Raw genomic sequence first — 12,912 nt, forward strand, 5'->3', positions numbered from 1 at the left:
CTGTATGGAGTTTTCTGCTTTTTTGCATTATTTATTGCTAATGAATAGATACACAATTGATTTTTGTATATTGATCTTGTATTTTACAAACTTGCTGAATTTATTATCCATTAGAGTTCCTTGGTGCATTCCTAAGGATTTTCTATATATAATACCATGCTATCTATGAACAGAGATAGTTTTGCTTCATCCTTTCCAATCTGGATGCTTTTCATTTCTTTCTCTTTCATGCCTTTCTGATAGATTGACTCTTTTATACTTTTAAATTTCCTTTGTCTCTTGTAACTATTTTTGCTTTAAGTGTTTTTCATCTGATATTAGTACTGCAATTACATCTCTCCTTAGGTTACCATTGCATAGTATATTTTTTACATGTTTCAAACTATTTGTGTTTTTGAATATAATGTATGTCTATTGTAGACACTATAAACTTTGATCATGGCTTTTATTCTGTTTATTTATTTATTCTTGGCGCCTGGACAGGGACATGAACCCTGGGCCCTCAGATTAAAAGTCTGATGCTCTCCCAGCTGAGCTACCCAGGCACTCTGATCATGGCTTTTAATTCATTCTGTCAATCTCTGCCTTTTGATTGGAGTGTTTAGACCATTTACATTTAATGTAATTAATGATGAATTAGAATTCACATTTGTCATTTTTGTAGTGTTTACTTTTTTAAAAAAAATTATTGGAGTATATTTGCTTTACAATGTTGTGTTAGTTTCAGGTGTACAGCAAAGTGCATCAGTTATACATATATCCACTTCTAGTTATTTACTTTAAACTTTTACAACCTCTATTTGTATATTTTTTCCTTAATTTCTTCCATTACTACATTCTTTTTGTTAAACAACGTTTTTTAGTGTGACATTCAATGCCGTTATTGTTTCTTAGTGTTTCTCCGGAAGATTTCAATGAATTCCTTAACTTAAAACAATATTTCTGATTAATACCAATTTATTTTCAATAGCATATAGAAATTTTCTCCACTATAGCTCCACCCATTCCCTTCCATCTCCTTTGTGCAATAATGGTTATACAAATTATGTCATTGCATATTGTAAGCCCACCAGCACAGTTTTATAATTATTATCTTATGTAATTTTCTTTTAAATTAGATTGGAAAAGAAAAGACCTGCAACCAAATACATAGCTTTACTGTATTTACATTTACTTATGTAATTATCTTTACCAGTCTCTTTATTTCTTTTGTGCATTTGAGTTATTGCCTAGCATCCTCATTTCAGGCTGAAGTACATCCTTTAGTATTTTCATAGAGCAGGTCTCCTAGATATAATTTCTCTCAGTTTTTGTTTATCTAGGAATGTATTTATTTCTCCTTCTTTATGGAAAGATATTTTAAGTATAGGAATCTTTGTTGACAAATTTTCTTTCAGCACTTTATTTTTATATTTAAGCTGCCTGTCTATGCCCATGTTGAGGTATATATGGTTCCCAGAGAAAGAGGACAGGTGTGAGGGCTGCTGCTACTGCAGGCCATGGGGAGGCATAACATCAGGGAGCATGAGAATGGGTGCAGACGAATAGGTGGACATGGCACAGTGCCAACATGGCCAACATGGGTTGGGCAGGAGACTGGGAGGTTCAAGTGGAGATGAGGGCAGCAAAGGCCATGTAGGCCCACAGGGCCTACTCAGCACTTTAAATATGTCATCCCACTGTATGTCACCCCTCCATAGATTTTAATGAGAAGTTAGCTGTTAATTTTATTGAGGAGCACTTGTATAGAAATAATATTCTCTTGCTGCTTTCACATCTGTCTCTTTGACTTTTGATAGGTTAGCTGTGATGTGTCTGGGTGTAAATCTTTTTTAGTTTATCCTACTTGGAATTCATTGCACTTTTTAGATGTGTAGATTAATATTTTTCATCACATTTGGGAAGTTTTTGGACATTATTTCTACAAATATTCTTTCTGCCTCTTTCTCTCTTCCCTCTCCTGGTAATGTCGCTATATGTATGTTTGTATGCTTATTGGTGCCCCATAGGTCTGCAACTCTCCTCATTTTATTTTATTCATTTTTCTTTCTGTTCTTTGGATTGTATAATATCAATTGATTTACCTGACAGTTTGCTGCTTCTTCCTTCTGCAAGTTTAAATCTGTTGATCAGCTCTTAGAGTGATTTTTCATTGTATTTATTGTAATTTTTAATTCTAGAATTCCTCTTTTCTACAATTTTAACCTATTTGTATTCTCTATTTTGTGAGATATTACTCTCATATTTTCCTTTAATTATGTAAAGATGATTTCCTTTAGTTCTGTGAATATATTTATAATAGTTGATTTAAAGTCTTTGTCTAGTAAGTCCAATGTCTGGACTTTCTCAGGGACAGTTACTACTGACTGCTTTTTTTCCTGGGTATAAAAAATACCTATTTTCCTGTTTCTTTGGCTCTCTCATTTTTGCCTCATTTTTCTGGTCAAAAAATGAACATTTTAAATAATGTAATGTGGCAACTCTGAGAATCAGGTCTCCCCCTCCAATGTTTATTGTTTTTACTATTTGTTTAGTTACTGTTCTATTCTAGTTCTATAAAGCCTATATTCTTTCCCGTATGTGCTGACTGAAGTCTTGCCTTGGTTAGCTTTAAATTTTCTTAAATCCCTGAATGTAACAAGTATCTGTCTTTGCCCAGGGTCTCTGTGCATTAGTGTTATGGCATGACTTCAGTGCTCCAATAGTTTACAGTTTTGCTTAGCCTTCACTTCCTGCTTGCGTACTGCCTCAAGGTCAGCCACTGTTGAGACATTAGGGCCTCTTCAGGACGTTCCTGGCCATGTGCACAGCCATGTGCACATGGATGTGGCCTTCTATATTTCCAGGCACATGTCAGAGCTTTTTCAAAATTCCTCTATAGACATCTCATCTTTTTCTTTTAAGTTTTATGGTAAAGCTCTTATTTGCTCCAAATGGTATTGCTGCCCTAGGCAGTTTCTAAGTGCAAACAATTTCCACTGATATTTTTTACTTTTATTTTTTGATAATAATTTTGTGGATCATCTGTTCTTATAAAAAGTCATGTCGAATAAAGCTCCATGGAGCTGCCACAAAAGGTCAAGTAGTGAAAACCTCTGAATTTTGCATGTTTGGAGCAGTTCCAATCACATTTTCTACCCTCCACTGCCTGTTAGGCTACTGTTATTCACAACCACTACTGTGAAGCTGCCAGTTTTCAAGGATACATGTTGCTAGAAAGAGGGTTACGGGGATAGGGCAAGTTAAAACACTATAAAGCTCACTGTTCTTTTCAATATTCAGGTGTGTTCCTTGAATAAACACTTCTTGGACATTTGTAAGCCTTTGGCTAATTTTCTGAGTTCTAAAAAAGTTGATTTGACATATATGTTAGTGATCATGTTGTTTTAATAGAACAACAGACTTTGGAAGTCCTTACTCGATCATTCTGAAAGTGCTTCTCTACATTAATGTTTTTGGTTGCTATTCTAATTTTTAATTTTCTACTTTATTAAATAAATGAGATCTTATATATAAAAAAAAACCCAAAATTTGTTCCTCTGTAAAAATTAGAGTATAGGGCCCTAAAGATTCAGAAACACACATTACCTACTAGTGATAAATGCCACTTTCAGAGTCCTTAGTACTACTATAAGTATTTACATTAAAAAAGTAAATTTTATTGTTGGCCATGTCCTGCGGCATGCAGTGTCTTAGTTACCTGACCAGGGATCAAACCCATGCCCCCTGCATTCAGAGTGCAGAGTCTTTACCAATGGACCGCCAGGTAAGTCCCTAATATAATTTTTATAATGCTTTCAAGTTAACTCTTCTACACATTATAAAAACAATTCCTATAATAATACATGACCTTTATCAAAAAGCAATATGTCATAGGCATTGTTCTAAGTGTCATACTTCCAATACATTCAACAATATTTCATCCCAGACATGCAGACATTGCACACAGACGGTGTCTGCTCTCATGTAGCATACATTCTTGTGAGGATAATAAAATAAGTATATATATGAGCAAGACATACTGGAATATATCAATATATCAATAGTAACTAATATTTTGAAAAGGAACAAAAGTATCCTGAGATATCGAGTGGTGGAACAGGTACCAATTTAGAATGTTGTCAGGGACGACCTCTTTGAATGAGTATCATTTGAAGTGAGATGCGAAGAACAAGGTAGAGATAGACATGCATATATCACAGACAGAACATTTTGCTCCAACAAAGCAGCAAATAAAAATTTCCTAAGCCAAAAGCAAGTCTGCTATATTCACAAAATAGAAAGATGGGCTTTCTGGCTAGTGAAAGAAAATAAGACTAGAAGTTAAGAGGGCAGAAAGATGGGTAATGACAAATCATGCAGGGTAATAAAAAGTAATTTTATTTTAGATACAATAGGAAAACACAGGAGAATTTTAATCAGGGAAGTGATCTTACCTGATTTACTTTTTGTATAGATGTTCCTGGTGCTTTGTAGTAAAGAGAGTAAAGGAATTTGAAAATGGAAAACGGAGTCAAGCTAGAAGGCTACTGCAATATCCAGTATAACCAATTTCTCTCTGATGGTTGTAGTAATGAAGAAACTGGGTATATTGGACAGAACAAAAGGATAAAATGTGGATGCAAAACAGACAGAACTTTTTGACATATTGAATGGTGAGAAGAGGAAAGCTTCCAATGTGATTTATAGATTTTCACCTGAGCAGCTAAATTTATACTGTTGGCAGTTTTAGAAACATGAAAAATAGAGTAAGAATTGGTTTGGCAGGTAAAAATCAAGTTTTCTGTTTTGGCCATATTAAATTTGAGGTACCTAATATAGTACTGGCTACTTATCTTGTAGATCTCAGTGTAAAAGAAAATGTGGGGCCCTTGCTCATAAGTTACGAACTTCAAAATGGTGACCATGGAGCATACAAGTAGGGAGCCTACCTAAGTACAAGGCTCTGTATAACTGCACATCTAAGATAAATCCATTCCTGCATTTAGAGAGTCAAGAAGATACTCCCATCAGGCAGTTAGTTGTATATATATGCTTTAGCTATGCAGGATCTACTGGGGAAAGCCATTCAATTCAAGGTGGCCTGCTTCAAGGTAGAGGTAAAATATTGAGGTTACCGACCTGTAACACTGCTGAAGTTTAAGTGTAAGGATGAAGGAAGATTTTGGAAAGGTGAGGGTTTTTTTTATAGGAGTAGGAATATTTTATCCAACGTAATTGGAGGGAAGGGAAAAAGTGAACAAGGATATTGTGAGATTGATAGATTTGAAAATGGAAAGTTGAGGGAATTTATATAATAATACCTCTCTGGAGGAAAAATGAAAATCAATTCATTGGCTGAAAGTGTATGTGTGCTCAAGTGTATTTGTATGTGTGAGTGGTGTGTGTGTGAATCAGGTGGACAGAGATTTAATGACCTAGAAGGTGTGAAATGATCATTTTGGGGGGTGAAGGTGCAAACCAGAGAAATTTAATGGGCATTTAGGACACTGTTGGAAGCCTACTTGAGATGTATGGTAATTATATGTAAATGAGACCAGCCAACACACTTGTAAGTTTTTATTTAGCATATTGCAGCTGTACAAGTGCAGACATCAAGTAATAAATCTGGGGGTATAAGAAACGAAGATCAGGGTAAGGGGTTTGAGCCTGATGCAAGGAAGTGTTCATTGTGAAAGATCACAGAAATATAGCTGAATATGCATTGAGAGTAGTGGTAATGATTAATGAAAATGCAATCATGGATTTGGAAAGAATATGGTAAGGGTAAAGAATTTGGGGGTTAGAGGTTTCTAAAGGAGGAGGAGGTAGAAACAATTTGGAAATGGCATTGTAGACAAGGAAGAAACTTATCACCGCATTGCCATGACTTAATGACAGATGGTGCAATCGAGAAGGCTCATTGGAAAGGTTTGCAAGGACACAGAGGAGGACCTGAAAATTGGGTCTAATTAGTGTATGTTCAGAGCCCCAAGGTTTTGATGATGATGATGACGATTAATCTAGGAGGCTGGGAATTCTGGTGGTATCTGTCATAAACAGAAATATGACATAGGGAATAACTTCTTGGATCTATTATAGGGATACTGGGTATGAGTTAAAACCAAAAGTCTTGGGGTAATTGGTAACAGACATCTCTTGAAGTATGCAGTGAAAGCCAAGGCAATGACTAAATCACAGCACTACTTTACTAGATTGACCTGCGATTCTTAAGCAGGTAGAAGAGGCATGGGACACAAGAATCTCTGCAGGCCTGTAGATTTAAATCTATGCTATCATTTAAACATTCATACAGCTTTGTGAGGTGAATACTTAACCATTCCTTTTTTACAGAAAAAGAAACTGTGGCTTAAAATAAATTAGAAAATCTTGCCCCAAAGTACTCAAAAATCGGTGGCAACATTTACCACCAATTGACCTCATGCTTTTGACTCTGGAAACTTTAACCATCATACAAAGTGTCTCTCTTCTGATCTCACCCTTGACCTGCAGTATAATACTGGTAAGTAGATAAAGTATATTTGACTGTTATGCCCCATTTTCCAGACAGGAAAACTGACTCAGTTTAAGATACATGAATTTCCTAGACATACAGCTAATAAGTGACCCAGACAGGACTTGAACACCTTGCCCAGACCTGTAAAATGGGACTTTAAGATTCTAAGTAAACAATATCTCATAAAAAGACCTCTTATTAAAATGTGCTTGTTTTTCTGGATTGAATATAGTATATGAACTTAAATCTCTAATTCAAAGCAAGAAGTAGGAAACTGTCTACTTGTGGAATACTTTTGTCTCACAATATAATAAGGAGAAAGGCATTAAATGAAAAGCTCCCATAGATTTGAGAGGGTTCATCTGAGTGTAAAAGTACTGCAGTGACTGAATGTGTTTTATATATTGTAGCATTTTAAGATCTTGGGAGTATTACAAGTAAATGATTTAACTACTTTCAGCTGTCCTGTAAGTTGTTCATAATCACTGATTTTGCTTTTCAGACGAGCATAATAAAGTTCTCAATATAGCTCTTTCAATGGCAACAGCAGTGCTGACTCTTCAGTATGAGACGACTCAGTTATGCAGGATATCTTCACATCCAAGCGAAGCAAAAATTTTTAAAAAGAATGAAAGTCCATGCAGCGGCAGCCTGGTGTGTCTTTGGTTTCATTTTTGTTAGACAAAGGTGCTGAGTCTTTGAAAAGTTTGATACTTTTAATCAAATTTTTCATGATATCTATGACTTCTGAATGCAGTAATTCTGGTAAAATGACTTTTTCAATTTGGCAATTTCTTTTTACAGGTTGATTTACAAACCAACTCTGATATTATCAGATTATAATGCTGTGTGCCAACTGAAAAAAGATCAATACTATCAACAGAACTTCACCAATGAACTAAGATACTCTTGTTTGTGAGAACATCTGTGTCTCATCTTGATCACTAAGCAACCTCTATTAGGAAACTAGAGAAGATAACAAGGCAATGTATAGCGACAGAAGGACTTGGGCCAAGAATAGATCACCTGACATGGTCAGTGAACATCTGTTTGACCTTAGTGAAGCTTTCCCACCTTTCAGGGTTTAGCTTTTAATATAGATCAAATAATTCCATTTTATAAATAGAAATGTGTTAAAGAAAAATATCATGAGAAGATTTTTAAAAAGCTTTTTATAAAAATATTTTGAATTAATGCTTTTATAAAATTCAAGTTTTTAAGTAACACATTATTTTTAGTTTTTCTTTTTTTTTTTTTTTTGTATATTGCCTTTTCAATTTATTGATGGTTTCCTTTGCTGTGCAGAAGGTTTTTAGTTTGATAGAGTCTCACTTGCTTATTTCTGCTTTTGCTACCTTTGCTTCTGGTGTCAAATCCAAAAAATCATTATCAACACCAATGTAAAGAAGCTTATTCCAGATGTTTTCTTCCAGGAATTTTATGATTTCAGGTCTTATGTTCAAGTCTTTAATCCATTTTGAGGGTTTTTTTTGGTTTTGTTTTGTTTTGTTTTGTTTGTATCGTGTAAGGTAAGTATCCAATTTCATTCTTTTGCATGTGGCTGCCATGTTTTCTAACACCATTTATTGAAGAGACTATTCTTTCCCCATTGTATGTTCTTGGTTCTGTTTTTATGCCAATACCGTACTATTTTGATTTCTACAGCTTTGTAATATAGCTTGAAAACCAGGAAGTAAGATGCCTCCAGCTTTGTTCTTCTTTCTCAAGATTGTTTTGGCTACTCGGGGGTCTTTTGTATTTCCATACAAATTTTAGGATTGTTTGATCTATTGCTGTGAAAATGCCATTGGAATTTTTATAGGGAGTGCATTGAATCTGTAGATCATTTTGAATGTATGGACATCTACATTTTAACAACATTAATTATTGTGATTTATGAACAAGGGATATCTTTCCATTTATTTGTGTCTTCTTTAATTTCTTTCAATCATGTCTTACAATTTTCAGTGTGTAGGTCTTTCACCTCCTTGATTAAATTTATTTCTACGTATTTTAGTTTTTCTGATGCAATTGTAAATGGAATTGTTTTCTTATTTTCTCTTTCCGATAGTTTGCTGTTAGTGTATACACACTGATTTTGTACATTGTGTAGCCTGCAAATTTAATGAATCTGTAAGTTCTAGCAACTTTTTGGTGGAGTCTTCAAGGTTTTCTATATAAAATACTATGTCATCTGCAAATAGAAGCAGTTTTACTTCTTCATTTCTAATTTGAATGCCTTTCATTTCTTTTTCTTTACAAATTGCTCTGGCTAGGACTTCCAGTATTATGTTGAATTAAAGTGACGAGTAGGCTTCTTGTCTTTTTCTTGAAAAAGAGGAAAACATTTCAGGTTTTACTCACTGAATATGATGTTAGCTGTGGACCTGTCATATATAGCCTTTGTTATGTTGAGGTATGCTCCCTCTACACAGAGTGTGTTGAGAATTTTTATTATGAATTTTGTCAAATGCCTTTTCTGAATTTATTGATAAGATCATATGATTTTTATCTTTCATTTTGTTAATATGGTGTATCAGATTGATTGATTAGCAAATGTTGAACCGTCCTTGTATTCCAGGAATAAATCCCTTTGACCATGGTGTATGATCCTTTCAATGTGCCATTGAATTTGGTTTGTTAAAATATTGTTGCAGATTTGTGTAGCTATATTCAACAAGGATATTGACTTGTAATTTTCTTTTCTTTTCTTTTCTTATAGTGTCCTTGTCTGGATTTGGTGTCAGGGTAATGTTGGCCTTGTAAAATGAATTTGGAAGTGTTTCCTCCTCTTCCATTTTTTGGAAGAGTTTGAAAAGGAAGTGTTAATTCTTCTTTAAATGTTTGGTAGAATTTACCAGTGAAGACATCTGTTCCTGGGTTTTTCTTTGTTGGGAGTTTTTTGATTACTAATTCAGTCTCTTTACTCATAACTAGTCTCTTCTGATTTTCTATGTCTTCATGATGCAGCCTTAGTAGGTTGCATGTTTTTAGAAATTTATTTTTTACTACTAGGTTGTCCAATTTGTTGGTATATAATTGTCCATCATGGTCTTTTATGATCCTTTATATTTGTGTTATATAAGTCATAATATCTGCTCTTTGATTTCTGATTTATTTATTTTAGCCCTCTCTCTTCTTTTTCTTGGTAAGTCTAGCTAAAGTTTTGTCTCTTTTGTTTATCTTTTCAAAAGGCTAGTCCTTAGTTTTGTTGATTTTTTCTATTGTGTTTTTAGTCTATATTTAGTATATTTCTGCTCTGATCTTTGTTATTTCCTTTTTTCTACTAACTTTGGGTTCGTTTTTCCCAAATTTTTAATGTAAACCAAATTATACAAATCCCATCTTTAAGTTCCATCCAATTAATTCTTCCCACTTTGCACAAATCTAAAATCCTTAACTTGGTCAAGAAGTTGCTGAATGATATGTTATCTGTCAATCTCAGATATAATCTATAGATTATATTATAGATATAATCTCAGTCATATATTATGTTCTCTCTTTTTTTTTTTTTTGGTTGCCTTTTAGTTACTTGGCTATGTATATAGTTTTCCACCTTCATGGTATTTATATATGTAATTTTCTTTGCACAGAATGCTCCATCTGAGCAACTCTTCATAAATTGTTCTTTTATTTTTATTTTTTTCCGAGAGGGCTTTCTCTAACACTTCAATCCAAATTAGGCTCCCCAACAACAATCTCAACTTTCATAGCATTCTAAAAAATAAATGAAATGTCATTTATTACCTTTATGAGGAGATCCATCATGTTTATTTTATCGACCTCTATATACCCATAATGTAGCACAGTACCTGGCATATAGTGAGAAGACCATAAATATTTACTCAGTGGGTGAATATATTCATGTATTAAATATCTGCACTGAATGAATAATTGAATTAATGGATCTATACTAGGTATAGTCCCTACTTTCAAAAAACTTTAAATGGTTTATATTGATAAAACATAATAACAAATATTGATATCTTAAATATTTAGAATGAGAATAAAATCATATACAAAATAGTTTTCAATAAAATGTGAGAGTCTTTGAAGATTCTAATGTAATCAAAATTTTACTTCAGATATATCTGAACCGAGTGGCTCTAGTAGGTTAACCTATATCCAAAAAAGATCTTAATACAACTAACTGATTCATGAATACAAGTATTCTACTCACTACTTATATTTTTAAAAAAAAAATTTTTTATTGAAGTACTGGATTTGCAATATTGTGTTAGTTTCAGGTGTACAGCAAAGTGATTCAGTTTTCTCTTATACATTATTATAAAATATTGAGTATAGTTCTCTGTGCTATATAGTATGTCCTTGTTGGTCACTACTTATATATAAATCATTATGATTTCCAAAATTTATGTCCACAAAAATTGGCCCTGAATGAAATACTTTAAATGTGTGGAGAATGGTCTACCACCAAGTACTTACTTGTTTCTGAATGTATAATGTTTGCATCTTCCAATATTATTTGAACCTTAAAGTATGTTTATTGGTTTGAAGTCAGTAGGTCATAGGTAACATGGACAAAATTATATACAAAAAATCTGATTCAAGTACTCTGTTATTATCAACAAGTAGTATAATCTCCTTGAAGCAGAAACAGCATCTTTTTTTAAAAAAATTGCAGACTACTATTCCTAGCACTTAGTACAACAATCAAAAAAATACAATCTGTGTTGAGTTCTTACTATGTATAAATTTTATGGCACTTGATTTCAATTATTTCTCCTGACATATACTGAAGAAGGTAATACTATAATATTCTTTTTACAGACAAGAATACTGAAGCTAGAGAGATTAAATAAAAATTCCAAGAACACTAAGGTGACTATTGTGAAGAGACCATAACACCACATGGTTTATTATTCAAAGGAAACGAAAGGAAAGAAAAAGTAGTGAAATCAGGAACTCCTGACTATTAATTCACTTTTAACCTTTCCACACTACTGAATTAATGTATGTTTCTATATGGTGGTTATTATTATAAATTTAGCTTTAATATTATTATAGTTAAAACATATGCTGTCTTTAAAATAATGATAGTATAAAATGTTTGTATTTGTTTATATTGGAAAAATGCAAATTATACAAATAATACATTTACAGTGTTTTAAAGAAAATCTTCCAACTCCAACTTGCCGGACCACTGAAATGCATGTGGCAGTCTTACCTAGTAAACTTAGATAGACTAAGTACAATATTACATATATGATCATGCTTAATAATACATATATGATATACCTCACTAAAGAAGCTATTATGAGAACTAGTCAAGAAAAATTACTCTCACATTATATCACAAAAATAATTTTAATAATCAATTCTAAGATATAACAGACTATTTTCTGATTAACTGTTATTACATCACAGCATATGAAAACAAAGCAGGATGTAGAGAATGTTTATTCTTGTTAACTAAATTAAGAAAAATAGTGATTGAATCTGATGGATTTAAGAATAAGATGTATCATGTTGGGTAGAATAAAGTTTTATTTGTTAAAATACTAATGTTTTGTCATATTTTTGCTGTTTCAAAGAAAATGGACAGTTCTGTAAACACTGTCACATCAGCAGGAATTTAAAAAATATTTGCTTTAGAGATTATCTTGCTCACAAATGTGATGCATAATGGTTAACACAACTGAAAAATACTGTCAAAATTTTGTCAAATTTTAAAAAAATCCATTGGACCAGGAATCAAGTGAATTTCATTTAAACACCAGATTTCATAAAATTGCCCTTGTAGTGCATTTTTTAAAAAAAACTAGCAATAAGGATTTGCAGAAGTGCTAGCACATAATCTAAAACTTTTAACATATTATTTGAGTTGCCTATGTCCTTTCATAGTTCTCTGTCTCTCTCTCTCTCTTTATATAGAGATTCCACTAAAATCAAATGCAATGGATTATATACACTTTTTCTCTGTGGGCATCATCTGTTTAGTAAGCTAACTAATCTGAACTTACTCGGTAGACGTGTTTATATGTGTGTGGTATGTGTTTTCTCTCTCTCTTCACCTCATCCTTCCCCACTTTCCTTCCTCCCACTTTTATTTCTTTTATTTTAGATGTTTCTAACTACAGAAAACTTTCAATTTTTGCCTTTAGGTTTCAGCCTCAGTACCCAGTAGTTAATCTAACAGAGAAAACACTTGAAGATAGCTTCTATTCACAACAGTGAGGAAATGTGGCCTTTCTCTTTATTAACTTGCTCAGTGATAATATCATACTTATGTACAATACCAAATATCAGCATTTAAAAATAACTCAAAAATCTGCATTCCATATTTTTTTCTAAGTTGATATTCAAAAATTTGATACACAGATTTTTATCTGCAGTGTTAGAATTGTGGGGTATACCATTTATCAAATGGAAAAAGTAACGGGGTAGCACTCTGA

At 32.9% G+C, this 12,912-nt stretch overlaps 1 non-coding gene across 1 annotated transcript; it reads right to left on the minus strand.

Moving 5' to 3' along the window:
* Positions 1 to 472: 472 nt before the first annotated feature.
* TRNAK-UUU (transfer RNA lysine (anticodon UUU)) lies at positions 473 to 545 on the minus strand. Its single transcript has one exon. It is a non-coding gene; the product is annotated as a tRNA-Lys (tRNA).
* Between the last annotated feature and the right edge of the window lie 12,367 nt (positions 546 to 12,912).

The sequence above is a fragment of the Neophocaena asiaeorientalis genome, unplaced genomic scaffold (assembly GCF_003031525.2).
Source record: "Neophocaena asiaeorientalis asiaeorientalis breed wild unplaced genomic scaffold, Neophocaena_asiaeorientalis_V1.1 scaffold70, whole genome shotgun sequence".
Taxonomy (NCBI): Eukaryota; Metazoa; Chordata; class Mammalia; order Artiodactyla; family Phocoenidae; genus Neophocaena; species Neophocaena asiaeorientalis.